Here is a 17,594-nt window from a genome sequence, read left to right as displayed (position 1 = left end):
CCATGTACAAATGCATTGTAATTGTCACTGGATTCCTACAGAAGTATTTTATTGCCTCAACGGTCATATTCAAAAGACTTGTAATACGAGCAATGTGTCTAATATTAATCAAAAAGCTATACCAGAACGTGTGTTAACTATAGAAATTAGAAGAGATCATAAAAAGGGGTAGAGGGGAGATTTTTTGTGGCATTTTTTTACATGAAAAAATCCTCCCTTTATTTTTTAAATGAAAAAGATCTACCACTCTCTCAATGAGTTAAAAAATGGGGGTGCTGCAAAAGTGTCATTAAATGTTCTCCCTTTTTTTCCCCAGTTGAAAACATCTAATACCATTAAAGAATGAACTAATACCTATAAAGAATACCACTAAAGAATTAAGAAGGAAAGGCTAAAATTCAACATACTATGAAATAAACCAAATAAAATATAAGAAATGAAATCTTTCTCTGGCAAAGAGAGTGAAGCTGTATAAAGCTCATTAAAAATACCATAATAAAACACATTTATAAGCAAAGAGAAATGCTGTGTTTCTTTAAAGCTACTGTAGTTATGTCAGAGACCAAAGATGCTGGAGTAAGCCTTATGTAGGCACTAGAACAAGAGAAATAGTACAACAAAATATCTCTACCGCTAAACAAGTAATGTCTTCCATATCCAGGTTAGGGAAAAAACAATAAAAACTTGTATTTTGGCAAGTTTAATAACTTGGTCATTGAACAGACCTGAAGGGAAGACCTAATAGCCAAAAGGATAGTTAAGGAACAAAAGAATTATACATCAAAATAAATCACCTATTCTTAAAATGATCCAATACTGGGGGAAAAAAATGCCTGGAACAACTCAAGTATCAACTAAGGTCAAGACTATCTGAATTGTGGAAGTTCCTGCAGAGAAAGAAGTATTGGATCCTATTGAGTTTACTGAGAGTTTCTGCCAATCCTGTTGAAGTTAAAAGTCAAAAACAAGTGCATTTAGGTTAAGTGTTATGTGTTCTCCTGGAGGGATGAAATAATACTTAGATACTATTGTGATGGGCAGCCTAGAAATACCTTAGATAAATTAAATTAGATAAAATGCATAGGGGTAACTATGGCACAGACTATATTTCTGCCTGATTTTCCAGATAAAGAAATAAGCCTACTAGAAATGAGGAATAAAAGTCTGGATTTATAAGATGAAAAATTCTATCCCTTCTTGACTTTTGCCCATAGACTCAGATCAGAAATAAGAGAGCAAAGACTGACTTTGTTATTTCCAGCCAAACACTGTATCTAGCACAAAATGTCCCTGTCCTTTGATACCAGATCTGAGCTTGAATCAACTTAATAAAATAAAGAGAATAAAAATACTGAGTAGAACTGATCCACAGGCCCAGATGCAGCACAGGAGACACGTTGGTAAACTACTGACTTTTTAAAATTTATCTTTTATTTTATTCCCTGCTTCTCCAGGGATTTTTCATGGGGTTTTTCTTTTCTTTTTTTATTGTTTGCTCATTGTTTTTAACAAACATGCAGATATAATCACTTCAGGCTAGACTACCACTTGGAATATTTTTTTTTATATATATATATATATATATATATATATATATACACACACATATATATATATAGGGCTTAGTCCGTCTGTCTGTGTGTCTGTCCGTCTGTCTGTAATGCTCTTGGGGGGCATGGCTCCAGCCAGTGCTGCATCAAGAATGCCCATCAAGAATGACGGGTGGGGCATGGCTCCAGTGGAGCGGGCCAGGCAAACACGGAGCAGGGGGGAGGAGGGGTGGGTGGTGTAGGGCCAGATGTGGAGCGGGGGGATGGCATGGGGCCAGACAGAGTGGGTAGGGTGGCGAGCAGCTGGCTGCTGAGCGACGGCAGCACAGGGCAGTGGTTGGCAGCAGTGGCCGTCACATCCAAGCTCCCCCCCACACTCCTGGGAGGTGGCAGTGGCACAGGGTGGTGGGTGGTGGCACTCTGTCCCCCACTCCCCCCCATCATTCTTGATGGGCAATTCGCTAGTAATGTCATAAGAGGACAGGAGAATAGGAACACTCCCATATACCCCCCTCATGCAGGCTATTTGATACCTTGTTTCTAGGCAAGCAGAAATTATTGTAACCAACTTGTGAATGCCTGTTATAAGTCCCCCACCCCTGACAATCAACAGCAACTGTGAGCCTGTTACAGCCCCAACTAGGTATCTCTTGACTTTTGGCTCATGTTTTTGGTATTGGTTCTTGGTCCCTATCTCAGTCAATATGGCAGCCATCACATAAGCAAGTGCCAGGGAGAGACAACCGTACACAACTCTCAAAGCAAGCCAATGGCATGAGGCATGGAAAGGCAGGAAGCATGCAGCTCCTTTGCTCTGTCTCCTAAGATTTAGGACCAGTGCAGAGATTGATATTATTTGCTGGTGGTATAGACCAGGGATAAATTGCTGCCTGCCCCACAAAAGGAAGTATTGTGCCTCATATCTTGAAATCCCAATGCATTTCCCATTGATCAAGGCAGCCAGCCTACAATCATGGAAGAGCACTCAGTGTGCATTTTGTACCTGACTACAATGCCATTTACAGATCAGCAAGAACCCAGTTCAGCTAAGCATGCTGGGGGATTTTTAGACTCCCTTTCTTTTTGCTGTGTGATTTTTTTTCAGTATGTTTCTAGATAACTCTCCAGTAAATTAATTAATAAAGAAATCAGTCCTGAGGAGGACTGACTCATGAACCAGGAGGAAGCTAATAAAGTAAAGCACTTTGGTGGACCCTTGACATCTTTTTGTTTTTACTTTCAGCTACTTGAAACTTCTTTGATGTTTGATTATAAAAGCATGTTAAAACCCTTAGGAAGGAGGCTCAAGTAGTTTATACATAGAGTTAAGAAGAATTGAAAAGCAGAGCTGACTGAACATTGCAGAAAGTGAGTTCATAGGCAGCCAGCTGAATCCCAAATGACTACTTGCTACAGCCATGTTTGTCAGGGGTCCTGGAAGATCCAGATTTGGCTGGAGAGGGATGTACACTGAGATACATGTACTCATGACTGTCACTCCAAGGAGGACTCTGTAGAAAGCCAGTACAGACCCAAACAGACAGATACTGTTAAAAGCAGCCTCGGCTACAAGGTCTGTATTTGCAAAGTACTTAAATGGTCTCTGTCACCACAGCACCTCGCTATCATCCCCTGTTTTACAGATGAGAAATTGATGGATGAAGAGACTGACTAAGGCCAGAACAGGTGTCCAACACATCACAGATTTGAACACAAAGCCTCCCACATCCTAGCATAGCCCCATAACTACTGGACAATCCTTCTTCAACTTGAAGCCTTCTGAGTTTCACATCCATGGGATCATGCATGTGCCTAAACTGAGTAAGGGTTTACAGAACTGGACCCTAAGGCTAGGGGAAGACGTTCAAAAAGTCAGAGCCTAAATTGATTCAATCTTTGCAGGTTAGTCTAATTAGTCTAGGTTGAACCAATTTGCAAATGTACAGACATTCCCTCTGGACTGAGGAAATACAGGCACATGGCTGCAGTTTCTCAGGCCAGGAGCCAGGGGAGGAGGGGCACACTAGAGCATGCCCTTAGCTGCAGGGAAGCTGTACTGAGGGTTGTGGCCAGCCCCCGCAGTAGCCTGGACTGAACTGGGGGGGTTGAATTCCTCCCTCAGACCCACCAGCATGAACCAGAGCCCGGGTCCACTGAACGCTCCCTCCTCACTGCCACAGCAGTGGGGACATGGCCAGATGCCAGCCGGCATGGCCCCTGAGGCAGAGGGGGCATGGAGGGGGGTTATTCCCCCCTGTATTCCCACTGCCCCCAGGGGACCGCAGCTGGGGTCTGCCCACCCCAACTGCCACCACCAATTTCTCCGTGCATGGGGCAAGCAGTGGAATAATCCCCATCCTGCCCCCTCTACCAGATGCTGGAGGGAAGGGGGAATAACCCTGCTCCCTGGCCGCACACCTAAGGGACGCTGCCAGCCGGCCTCTGACCATGCCCCCACACAGCTGCTGGAGTGGCAAGGGGACAGGGCCCTGATAGGTACTGCAGCCCCTGTTCTGGTGCCCCGGAGCATGGGCCTCTTCCCAGCAGGGGTCACAAGCAGGGGGTCAGCGCTGCTTCAGACTGCAAGGCACATGGCAGCACTGTGGCTCAGAGGGGGTCATCAACCCCCAAACCCCTCCCAGCACCGCTGCTGCCACTGCTCACCCCATGCAGTCTGCAGCAGCTTTCCCCACCTGCAGCATGCTCTCTGGGCTGGGCTGGGCTCTCTGCTGCAGTGGAGCAGGGCTGGCCCCATCTGTCTGCTCCCCAGCCAGAGCAGAGACAGGCAGGGGTGGTGCCTGGCCAGACACCAGCCCTGGAAGGGAGCAGGAAAGAGGTTTATTCCCTCTCCCCCCATCCCACCAGCATGGACCTGTATTTCTCTGCTGGCTGCTCCAGTGGCAGGGGCATAGCCAGGCCCCGGCAGTAGCCTGGACTGAACAGGACAGGGTGGGGTTTAATTCCCCGCTCCCTGGCCCACAGACCCAAGCAGGAATCCATCAGGTACTCCCTCCCGCCCCCCACCCCCTTGCTGCTGCAGCAGCAGGGTGCGGTCTGGCCAGCCGGCATGTCCCCTAAGACAGAAGGGGCAGGGAGAGGAATTATTCCCCCCTCTGCCCCCAGGGGAAAGCAGAGGGGTCTGATCACCACCGCCAATTGCTCTGTGCATGGGGCAAGTGACAGAATAAGCCCCCTCCTGCCCCCTCCACTGGACGCCAGAGGGAGCAGGAAATAACCCCACTCCCTCTGCCCTCACCTATAAGGGACAGAAGTTGCATAAACTGGTTTGAGCTCAATCAGTTAAGACTGATACTATATTCAACCAGATTTATTTCAAACCACTTTCAAACGTTCTGAAACTGGTTTATGTGAACTGAACTTATGTTCTGTTACAGGTTTAAACCAGTTTCTGATCACTTAAACCGGTTTATGTGTAATGTCTGTCCCCAGCCCAAAGCTTCTTCCCCCACCCCCAGCTTGGGACAGGTGGTGAGCTGTGTTATAGTGAGTTATCACCTGCTCTCCTGATTGTACTTGAACACTGTATTCCTGACACTGATACAAAGTGAGTCCCTACAACTGTTGCAAACTTCAGAGGGAATATTCAGGCACTTTTCCAAATCAGACCCAGGCTGTTCTTGTTCCTGACAGGAGGGTCAAACTTATTGTCCCACCCAGTACTGTTCCTAGCCTGTCCTGAGAATATCAGCTTGAGATATGTTTGCACTCCAAACATTTTTGGATTTCGAGGTTTTAATCAAAACTCTACAGAAACCTTATTCCCCCCCCCCACCACCACCCATTTAATAAATAAAATGTACGTTCAAGAGGGAATAAAAGTACAGACACATCATTTGAATGCACAAATACAGTTTTCACAGAGGACTATGAATCGGGTTTCTTCTGCTGTTATAATTTACAATTACTTATCACATTAGCTCCTAATTGTCTTTTCAGAGTGCACTCAATTACAAAATTAGAATCCTTATCTTCCTGTAACAGCCACCTCCTAGACGGATCCCCATAAAATGTGCAAATTGGCTAGAAGAATATTTTCCTTATACCATTCCTGTTCATCAAAAGGTTGTCCTAAATCAAAGCCTGAATGTGCTTTTGTTTTTTCTGGTGAAGAAAGAAACCCAGCTGCCTGCTTGAATTAGCTTAGTAGCCATTTGCTTATTCAGAGACCAGGTGGTGTCATGGCTTAACTCTTTTTCTTCCAGTGCACAAAATCATAACTCTTAACTTTGTTTCCACACACCAGGGATAGCCCGGAAATAGCCTACTACAGCATTCATCTTGAGAGCAGCTGAACAGCAGCACTGAATGAAGCAAAAAGGAATAAGCATGTCTTTTCTTTCTTCCTTCCTTTTCTTCCTCCTGCATCTCTTTCTGCTTAAGCAAGGGGGAATTCCTGATTTTGTTTTGTGCAGTTGCCAACTATGCCCACACACTTTGAGCAGGCTGAGCTAATTAGGAAAGTCAATTATTTGATGGTCAATGCAATAATGCAGACTCCTGTTGCTGATGCAAGGAGCCGTCTTTAAGGGGAGGTCAAGATTAGTCTTGCTGGCTACTCCAGCAAAGACCAAGTGCAATGCCCATTGAAATCAATGGAAAGGTTCCCTAGGAGGAGGGCTAAGTGCTTCTGAACTGGCCTTACACACATTGCATGGGTATGTACTCAGGAAAATCAAATCTGAGCACCTTTCAAGGCTGCCAGGATCAAATCTATGTTTCAGCCAAAATAAGCAAGCTCTGGCATCTCACAAATTCAAGTGGTAATAGCCTGTGAAAAAGGAAAGTTAAATATTAATGCTTGTACAAATGACAAACCTCATACATTTTCAATAGCTTTTCTTTGCCTTCCCTACTCCCCAGGATGCTTGTTATTTGCATTCCGTCCTCGGGAAAGACCTAAATAAGGCTTGCCACACCAATCTATAATCTGATTATAATACAGTCAGTTTTATTTTTGTTTCTCAACATGTATTTGTAGGGGAACATTGAGACCCAACAAGTTGAATTTTAACCTAGTATCACAACTGTACACTGGGCGTCTGAACAGTTTAGCAGATTAATGCAGTGGATCAAGAGATCTTAAACTTTCCTATATTGGGATCCGTTCATTTTCCGCACTGGAACGCCATCCCTTTCCCAAGTTTAGCCAGCATCCCCTTCCATGTAGCGAGATGAAAAGAACAGAGTGATCACAACCTTATAACACCTGGTCATGCTCTTCAAGCTACAAACCCATTCAGTAGCTTTTCAGGCCTGGAGACTGGAGTACCAGTGCTGGCTTGGATCACAAGTCCAATGATTTCTGGAACCTCATCCCTGTCCTTAATAGGCCTGGTTCTTGTTTAGTTCCAAAGCCAATGTGCCTAGTGCTGCACAAACTAAGGACGACTAAGGCACTGAAAGGAATCATAGAATCATTGCAAATTAGGGTTGTAAGGGACCTCAGGAGGTCATCTAGTCCAGCCCCCAGCTCAAAGCAGGACCAGCCCCAAGTATATCATCCCAGCCAAGGCTTTGTCTAGCCAGGTCTTAAAAATCTCCTGAATAGGTGAACTAAGTTGGATAAAGCCGGCCATTTTTTTCCCGATCTAACATCCTCAAGTGTTAGTTCAGCACTTAGATGGACCTGACCCTTGTTAGGTTGATATAAGTGTAATGTCTGTGTGCACCTAATATCTGATGTTGGTGATTTATCCCTGGAAGACTTCTAAGGATGAACGGAGATTTAGAAAATGATTAGACTGAGGACAGGCAGGCCAGATAAGGTCTGATCCAAAGTCCAGTGAAGTTAGTAGGGTTTTTCCATTGTGGACAAAAGTTTGGCCCCTGGTATAGGACAGCTCATTCAATGAGCTTTAGTTAAAGTGCTCCTGCTGCCAATCTGGAAGTACAGGGACTCTGATACATGAGATGCAGAGGCTGCTGGAGCACGCTAATTAGCATGCTCCAGAAGACTTGATTAACTGAGTCTGCTCCGACAAGCCGTGATTGTTGAAGCAGCTTCCCTGCACATCTACAGGCATAGAGTAGAGGTGGGAAATGACCCAAAGTTTTAGTAGTAAAGATGAAGACACAACATGAGATTTTTACAGTGGAGTGGAGGGAGATGCAATAGGATTTGATCAAAGTTGGTGCTATGTGTTGGGACAACAGAGGGAAAAGAACAGCAAGGGAAGTCTATATATACAATAACGAGAATCATGAGAAGGGACGTAATGGAGAAGGAGGAAATAAGAAGGGAAGAAAAAGGAGATTCTATTATTATAAGTAAATAGTTGCATTCCTTTCAAATGTAGGCAGAACTCACTAGGAAGGTTTATACCTACTTCAAGCAAAGTACTTGGCATCTGATTCAAAGCCCTAAAGCAGTCCATTGACTGGAAAGGGCTTCAGATCAGGCTGTAATACAGTAGTGCGTTTTTTGCACGGGTAACTTCCTAACAAAGAAGCGCATTCATTTTCCAGCTCCCACAACAATATTTTAAATACTGATGTAAAATTATTTCTTAATTTCAAGGTAACTGCATAATTTTGCATACATTTCAAGTAAGTGGCTAATCATTATTAATTCCTCTGGCATTCACTGTGCTAACAGTAACCATTATTAACCTATTTGACAATATTGTGGATTCCTTCGGCATTAATGTGGTTGTAATATGTAAATCCATAGGAATTCAATTGTAAATTAGCATTATTCACTGTACTTAGCTTCATTGCATAATTCTGCAATTTGTGCAGAAGGAAATTACATGCTGACTCATGAGACATAACTTTTCAGGGCTTCTGAAGACCAAACGTGAATAATTTGTACCTATAATTGCATAAAAGGGTAAGGGAAGTATATAATGCCGACACAAAATGTTGAAGGGAATATAGCACTTATATCCTTAGCAGCGATGCTTAAAGTAAAATACTCTTTTTAAAACTACCTATTGCATTAATTACTCATGTAATATAGATTTACTTAAAAGCTAGCCATCTGTTAGCAGGAGCAAAGACTCTAAAGCATACTAAAATGAAATTCTGGCAATATGTGTTTTAAATACATTGCTTATTAATCTCTCATAAAATTTCTTAAGGGCCTTATCCATAGACCCCCTGTCGGCTTCAGCAAAAATGTAGGAAGCAATAGTAGGGACATACACGGGGGTGTACAGAGTCTTGAAAAAAGAGAAGACACTTGTTGGAGAATGCAACAAGTATGTAATGTAATGTAATATTACATTAGACTCTAGAACAGTGATTCTCAACCAGCGTGCCAGAGCATCCTGGGTGCCTTAAGATCCTTTTAAGGATGTCATGGAGTACCATGCAATATCAGTACTATTAGATATGCACACATGATTAACATGATAAACCCAAAGATTTCAAACATGATTCCATAGTGCTAAAAGTCATTCTACCCTGTTGTGGCCTTTGTGAGTTTTTTACACCATAAGAAGTGCTCTAGTATTTTTTCCGTAGTCAAAAAACGTGAAAACGAAGAGCTGGCATTTTCCAAGATGTGCCTCAAATTTTAAAATGTTGGGGATCGCTACTCTGGAAAAGGCAAAATGACTTGGACAAAGTCACCATTGAGCTGGAATCAGATCCAGGTTTTCTTTTGGTTCTTTGTTTGGTCCAACCGGGGCCTGATCCAGTCACTTCTATGAGCCTTGGACAGAGACCCAGTGGGCACATCTACACAGGCATTAATACACCATAATTACAGTGCATTAAGTTTAGTACCTGTACTAAACCTGTAGGTACAGGTACTAAACTTAATGAGCCACAGGCGTGTCTAGACATGCTCATTTAATGCACATTACCCAATTTAAGGCACATTAAGGGCAGGCATCTACATGTGCGTACCCTTAATGCACGTTAAAAATGGCAATTTTCGGTTATTTGAGCCTAAATTTGATACCTGCATAAACCAGGTATCAGATTTATACACGGATAGCTAAGTTGCATTAGTGAATGTGTAGATGGGCTAATGCACGTGAACGCGGTTTCCTTCAATGGATATACACTGTGTTAATGCACATTAGTGCTTTTGCACGTGCACTAATGCGATTTATCTATTCATGCCTAAATTGAATGCGCCATATTGTGCATCAGTACATCCACATGTAGACATGTACCTAAATCACCTTAAACAAAGGTGTGTTAAGTTTAGGCACACATAAATACATGTGTAGACACCCCCTAATCAGTGCTACTGTAGAGTAGCTCTGGTGCACATCCTTTACTTGCAGCTAATGCAGAGTAGCCTAATTCTACTGCGCATTAGCATGGTTTGCACTGTGTTGTGTTAATGTGCAGTAGAATTAGTCTACTGTGCTTTTAGCATCTTGTGTAGATGCGCCCAGTCTATCAGAAGTTTTCAGAGATTAGAACAATATATATGCTATCTATTGCCTAGGTCTGAACATCCTTGTCATAAGTTGCACTTTTAACAGAGCTCTGAGAAACAACCAGATTTTAAATCAGCAAGCTCAAAAGACCCTGAGCCTGCAACCTTTTACTCATGTGCAAGTGGTCCTATTAAATATATACAAGTGCACACAGGATTACAGGATTAACTCCTTCTTAGTAACAAGCCAAGCCATACAATAGTATAAAAACTAGGCTGACTATTTCAGGAGAGCAAACTCACATATAATATTTCAAGCTCTTCTCATTTTAACCAAAAATATTGAGTGAACACTCTGGCAGTCAGAAACCAGAAATATAAAACAACCCTAAAAATAGCCATTGATGTTTGGTTCTGGTTGTGGGAGTCATCTCACCTGCCTGAGTCAGGAGGAGAAAAGCTGAAATTTTGGAAGAACTCAGGAAACTTCTCCAGCTTGAAACTGCAGCATTTCTGGCAGTGAAAAGTATCCCACTGTCATTCAGGAGAGCCAAGTTCAATTTCTAATTCTCTTCCTTTTATTCCCAAGCCAACAGGGACTGAAGTACTGCCTGCTCAGCCTCTTGGCAAGACGTGCTCTTTGCTTAACAGAGCTCCTTCCAACTGAATTAATTTCCTTCTCCAGGTAATTGCACAATGCTCAGCAATAAGGCAGCTGAATCAGGAGCAAAGCTGATGGAATCCAGACTTTTCCTTGACCAGAAAAGATGGGGTGCTAGTGGGGAGGGTAAAGCAGAAAGCAGCGGGATGCAGGTAAAATCTTTGTGTTCTGAGACATTCCTGATTTAAAAAAATCAAAAAATGGCCATCTCATAGCAAATACAAATATTCCTGATCCCAGCATGACGCTATGCAACGAGCTTTAGCCAAAGCCCACCAAAGTCAATGGAAAGACTTTGATTGACTTCAAATGGTATTGGACTAAGTCCATAAAGTCAGATAATTCATTTAATATTGAAATAAGATCAGCTCCTTTGGACTTCATCCTGCCTGAATTCACATACAGTAGCGAGTATGTGGTTGCTGAAGTCATCCATCCACATATCTGCAGATGGTTTCACTGACTGCTTGAATTATTCTGTTGCACTGCGGTTTGACGTATCTTTTGTTCTCCTTCTCTGAAATAACACAGTTTCAAACATACATCTTAACTTCACCTGCCTCATGGAGATAAATTAACAGTAAGCAGTCACTGAAGCAAAAGCAGATTTTTATTCAGATGATTGTTTCAGCATAAAAAGCTCTCTTCTCTATTACTGCATAATCCAGCTAAAGGACCTTCTCATAACTATTTAATTCTTTGTGTCCATCTTACCTGTTAGAAAAATGCTAAAATAGTATAGATAGTATATTAAGGATATATGTTATTGTGAACATCAGGTTATTTTTCTAAATAATTCTAAAAAATATTAGGAAAATATGAATTAAAAACAAAAAAATATTTGCAGGGAAAAGGGCAGTTTTGAGAAATAAACTGTTTGGAAAACATTATAAAAAGTTTTGAGATGGTCCAAATGTTCAGTTTCAACTCTTTTTAAAACTGAAGTCTTTTTTAAAATTTTAAACAGTTTTTCTTTCTGGAACCTAACTTAATTTATAGCAAAAAATATATTTAAAAGCAATTAAAATTCAGATATGCTTTGTTACCTCTGCAATCCACCTTATATATAGCACTGAGACATGGTCAACTTATGCATATCAAGAAATGAAGCTGAATAGCTTCCACCTGCACTGCTTACAGCACATCTTTGGCATCAAGAGGTAAGACAGAATTACCAACATAGAGGTCATCACCAAAGCCAACCTGCCAACCATCACTCCACGATCAAACAGTGACACCTAACCTGGCTTGGCCATCTTTGAAGGATAGAAGATGGGTGCATCCCAAAGGACATCCTGTATGGGCAAACTGCAGGTGGGGGGAGAAGAGTAGGGCACTAGGGGTGTGAGAAATGGGCCATATTCGATTCTGATTTGGATTCTGCCCAAATTGGGGCAGTGACTCAATTTGTTGATTTGGATCACTGTCCCGATTCAATTCAGCTGAATCCAAATCTGAAGATTCGATGCTGATTCAGAGAATCAGTGATTCAGACATAGACACAGCTTTAAATGTTTTTTCTACATACCTTGAGGTACCAGGTGTGGCTTGTGAATGCTGCAATGTTGGGGAGGATGAAACGTCCCACAGGAGTGCAGGGAGGCCCCCTGCATGCTCACCAGTGACCCCAGACAGGGACCCAAAGTACTTAGAGTCCACTTCTGGGTCTGCCACCAAGCATGCAGGACACTCCCCCCCACGCCCCTCCAGCTCAGAGATCAGCCACAAGGAGACCCCAGGTGCCCCTCCCAGACTCAGAAGACACCCAAAATTGTTCTTCAAAGACATCTGGCAAGCAGGACATGAAGGCTTTTGGAATCAACCCAAACCTTTGGGAGGCCTTAACAGGAGACAGGACAAAGTGGCGCTCCCTTCTCAATCCTGGAGTACAACATCACAACAAGAAATGGTTACTTGAATTACAAGAGAGATGTGATTGAAGGAAAAAGCCTGTCAGTACAGTACCACCTAACGCTATCACTAGGTACACCTGTGACCACCGTGGCAGGACCTGTAAGTCTAACATCGGTCTCTACAGCCACAAGACAAAATATACCAGCAGTCACTAGAATAGCTGCAATATCCACCATCCCTCACTGATGAATGGATCACATTAATCCACCTAAACTATTGTGTAAGATGCATAATATAGGTCCATGGTCATGTCCGCATCTGAAACAGTCTTTCTAACATAGTCCAACATCAAGCCCTGTCTCAATGTGCTTGTGCTCTCACAGCTATTCACTGCACAAAAGAAATGCAGTTCCCCAGCGACTGAACTGGGGCTTCCAAAGCCCTGTATGAATAAGTGACATTCATCCACTGTGAGCTCCATTCTGCTGAAGATAATGTGTAGGTAGAAAGCCAGAGTCCTTTGTACTATACAGGATGGTGCTTTTGTAACTCCTCTGGTACTGCAGTTGCATTAGTCCAAGGTGCACAAGGAGTCTGCATAAACTAAAACATACCCAGTGCCCCCACCAAATTTTACCAGCAGGTGTGGGGCACTTAGATACTCAGCAGGGGCACTTAGATAAGCCAGTCTTTGAACTCCTCCCACCTACCTTTCTGGCTCTGCATCCACAGAATGGCTAACGGCAGTCAGGCTAGTAAAAAGAGACTGAGGGACCGAAAGCCCTGGTTAGTATATTCTCTGCCCCTTATGAAAATGTGGCAAAATTGTATTTAATACATTTCTAAGCTGAGCTGGTAGCTCAGGGTAGTGTACCACATCACTGCAGCAAATATTTACTAACCACACATCCATCAATACAACAGCAGTGCTGAAGGTACAAATTCACCTTTTCCTCATCTGCAGCAATATTCTGCTTTGTTCTGCTCTTTTCTCCCTTAATGACTGCAGGGACCTCAGGTGTTCTTCAACCTTTATAGTCAACAAAACACTGAGTCCACAATTGGCTCAAATTCTTTCTGTTCTGCCTGCAGCTATGGCTGTCCAAGTGAGATTTTGTCATTTTGGACTCGGGGGTTTGTTTTTTTTTTTGAATTATTGATGGCAAAGACAGTCATACAATATTTAATAGATTTAGCTACCCCTAGAGCATGTAAAATTTTAATCCTGCCCCCTCTGTTTATAGCACACAAAATCAATTGGGCAGCTTAATGTTTCTTTAACTTCAAACAATATCTATTAGTTGGCAATGCTGCAGTCCTGCACAGAGGAGTGTGTACCACGACTATACAGCTTTCTTAGGGGGAAAGAAAAAGGAATGTCTTAAAACACGTTACTTTCAGAACAAAGTGTTATTGTGTGCATCTAGGAAATGGAAGAGTATGGATTTGTTTTCTCCTCAAAAAAAATATTTAAAGTGTGGGGGTTTTTATACCCCTGCTGATCACCTTTTGATAGCAGGCTCTTTCAGCTGAAAATTGCAGGACTGAAAGCACCATTACCTATTATGCAATGGGAACGTGAGAAAGCGTTAGTGGACAGCCCAGCAAATTCTCAGCGAGTTAAAACAGTAAAAATAAGGCAGAATTACAGATTGTTCCAAACACACACACACACGCGCACTTTGCCTACGGGAACAATCTTCCCATAGAAATAGCAGCTCTCTAGTATTTTAGTTGAATAGCCTCATTGGGAGGCTTTTAAGCTAGTTTTTTTTCCACAAGAAGCAAGGCAAAAATGGAGTAATGACAACCATTTAAGCTTGAGCCTTCTTCTAGTAAAAGTCTTGTCAACATCAATAGGAGCAGGAGCATACAATATAGTTTTACAAAGGGGATCAACCCACATTAAATATTGAGTGCCTGGGTAAACCTGAAAAATGTAAAGTTCCTCAGCAACTAGAGAGTAATATTTATTTTACTTGTTCTGCCCTGTTAGGTTGCCTCTTCACTTTTTGGGACCCCAATTCATCACTTACATATATAGCTTTGCAAAACCTTGCAGTCCCAGTTGTCTGGGAAAAATTCATCTCCGTTATTTTAAAACCTCATACATTTTATGGCAAATGTTGATGAAAAAACTTTTCTGCCTCGGCTGATAAATTTTCAAGATAATATTGCACAGCTGAGCAACCTATGCAGCATAGGCCATACTGGGAAGGGCCTTACTCCACAGTCCCATACTCCACAGTCCAACCTCTGGCTGGTTATATTTGATTGTCAAAACTGCAAGTGTCCCCAACAGCATTCACATATTGTGCAGCTATATGTAATACATGGATAACCAAGACACTGCTGTTCCACCAGTGCTACATTCCTGATTTGCAGTATTAGTGACAGGTGACACAAGAAATGCAAGTGAAAAGAAGCTAATTATGTGCAAACAAAAGTTTAACGACCTTTTGGTGAATCACACCCCACACCCTCTTTCTTCCGCAGGTCTCTTTGACATCCACAACTGCTGCTGTCCCAACCCAAAGAGCCTCTAATTGAACTGTTGATGGAAATACTGCTGAGTCTCAGAAAGGCACAGGGAAATCAATAAGCTGAAAAAAAAATCAAGTCTTGCTTCATATCCAGCTTGTGCCTTTCCTTCCCAATGGAGAAAACAAAGATAAATTATCACTTGTGATGGGTCCGTAAACAAAGGGATTTACCTACGTGACTTTTTAAGCTACACTGCTCCCAGAACCCACAGTATTCCTGTTCAATTACAGCAAAGAAAACTGCAGAGCTAGGTCTAACTACACCAAAAACCAGACAAAAGAGAAGGAAAGACAGCTTCACCTATGGTTCAGATGCAATAACGACAATGAAAGTATAACAGAGATTAATTGGGCCGGAATTGCATGAAGTTTGTTAATTATGGAAAATGTAAGGGAGAAACTGAGGGCCAATGTAAGCTACTCATTCAGAAAGGACAGCAAAGCAAAGATGGGATTACTTTAATACATCTCCTCTGTGCAACCATTATGGACCTTTGTGACTTGATTTACCCAAATCTTAACTAAGGTGAGCAAGAGTCTATCTGAACATTGAGACCAGTTTCTTAGTGTTGACACATACATAATGCATGGAAGCAAAAAACAGTGAAATATGCAAGCAGAGAACTGAACATTATCATTTAAAATTCTTTTGGGTTAGCCAGGTAATCCAGCCAGAGGTTAAAACAGAGGTGTGGGAGTCAAGAGCCATGGAAGGTCAGATCTACCTTGTTACCTGTATAATCCACCTGAACTATTATGTAAGATGCATAATATAGGTCCACAGCCATGCCCACATCTGAAACTGTCTTTCCAATATAATGCATTCCAACTTTCTGCCAGACAGTTATGTTACATCCGTTGTTTTTGTGCAAGATTATTGTTGCCATAAACCTTGGATTCCAAGGACTTCCTGCTTGTAATGAGAATCTGCATATAACTCTCTTTAGTGTTGCTCCCATTTTCAAATCATTCCCATCCCAGTTTACCTTCAATTACATCCAGAAACTACAATAAAACACTGTTTGACAGTAAAAGTCAAGCACTCAACAATTGGGAACTGCCAGATTTACAGCCACGTGTGCAACCTTAACTGGGCCCCATTGCCCGTATGCATTTATCGTTAATTAGATGAGCATATGCTATTTTATTCTCAGGACCATTGGTAGCTGTAATAGGCATATCAAGTGCTTCTGGGGACTCAAGGCTAATAGAAGAAACTTGGTCTGTAAGTCTGGCTGGTCTACCTTCCTGAAAATTAAAATAGCAGTCTTCCAAGATGATATACAGCAACATTTTGATAGACAGGTTATGGGACAGTAGAAAACCATCAGCAACAGGCTGATGTTACCATTTTGTATATACTATGCGAGTAACTTCATGGGTTGTAGAGTGTTCAGCAAGATATTCTGCCAGCTGGCATAGTACATCCCAGACAGTCAACCAAAATGAGGACTAGGAAGCAACAATATTTTGATTGTTGTGTCTTAAACTTTCAGCTGTAAGCTCACCAAAGATACTTGGCAAAAATAAGTGTGAGGTGTTGGAATGGATACCATGTGGCCACACATCATATTGAGAGCCACAACAGTTGGCTTACCCAGTTAGTTCAAAACATATTTCTGTTGCATGACTGTAGGCTCCAGGGAGTTTTATTACATATATGCACATAAAACATTATGTCCCGCTACCAGTAAATATTAGTTGATTTTCATAGCACCATTCATGCATAAATACATCAAAACATTGGCATCATTAAAATTATGTCAATACTGCCAAGTGGTATTTGAGGATCATCTATATTATTGTGATCAGCTTGCTCTCAGTAGAAAACCAGTAAGCGCTTCGACTCTCAAACCAAGAGTCATTTAGCAGAGTATTGTGCACACAGGAAAGATGCAGTCTAGGAGTAAATCCTGCAGTCAGTAGGAACTTTGTCACTGGAGCCAGGATTTCAGCATGTATTGGAAATGTGTGTGCAACTCGAATTATAACACCACGGCTAAAAACAGCCAGCCAGCTTGGTGCGAGACGTATTAGCTCCATCTATGACTCGCACCAAAACAGCCATGGTCCAGTCATTTACTCACTAGACTTAAATGGCAATTAAGTTGAATTAGCTGTAGTTGTTCTGAGGCAGTGTTAACATGAATAATTCATGGGTACTTAATGCAAGATAGTGAGCTTGGTTGTCCGTCAGGTCTGGATTTGATGCAGCCCAAAACTCTCCGGTGGAAATCAAACTGGTTGTCTGTTTTTAACCAATAAGACCACGGTTGGCTTGGTTGGCGTGTGGGTGGGAGCAGGAAGCTGGAATGCAAGTTACTGTATAACCTAGAGACTTGATTTGAGTTACCTGTATAACAGCAGACTTTTACTGGTACCTGTAGGTAATGATATTTTTTTATTACTCTCATCTTCGGTATAAGAAGCCCTGACATTTTGGATATATGGAGGATGTGTAAATTGTTAGGTTAGCCTCTTTATTACTTTTTTCCAGTATAAATGAGAAAGTACAAGGTTTTATCTGAGAGCTCAGCAGGCACTTTAGCATTATGTTACCCATAGACAAGTGACAACATGTTGGATTATATACACTCCTCAGGAGCCTGCAGGTCCCATTTATTCTGGCA

The 17,594-nt window shown here is 42.2% G+C and overlaps 1 long non-coding RNA gene across 3 annotated transcripts in view; it reads right to left on the bottom strand.

The window, feature by feature from the left end:
- LOC132244619 (uncharacterized) overlaps positions 1–10,607 on the bottom strand; it is a 262,580-nt gene extending 251,973 nt beyond the window's left edge. For all 3 annotated transcript variants that reach the window (XR_009456279.1, XR_009456278.1, XR_009456280.1), the window contains exon 1: positions 10,343–10,607. This is a non-coding gene — a long non-coding RNA (uncharacterized LOC132244619). The remainder of the gene's footprint in view (positions 1–10,342) is intronic.
- Positions 10,608–17,594: the final 6,987 nt, after the last annotated feature.

This window comes from Alligator mississippiensis, chromosome 13 (genome assembly GCF_030867095.1).
Source record: "Alligator mississippiensis isolate rAllMis1 chromosome 13, rAllMis1, whole genome shotgun sequence".
NCBI classification, from domain to species: Eukaryota; Metazoa; Chordata; order Crocodylia; family Alligatoridae; genus Alligator; species Alligator mississippiensis.
The sequence above is the reverse complement of the archived record's forward strand: the minus strand, read 5'-3'. Positions and strand labels throughout refer to the sequence as shown.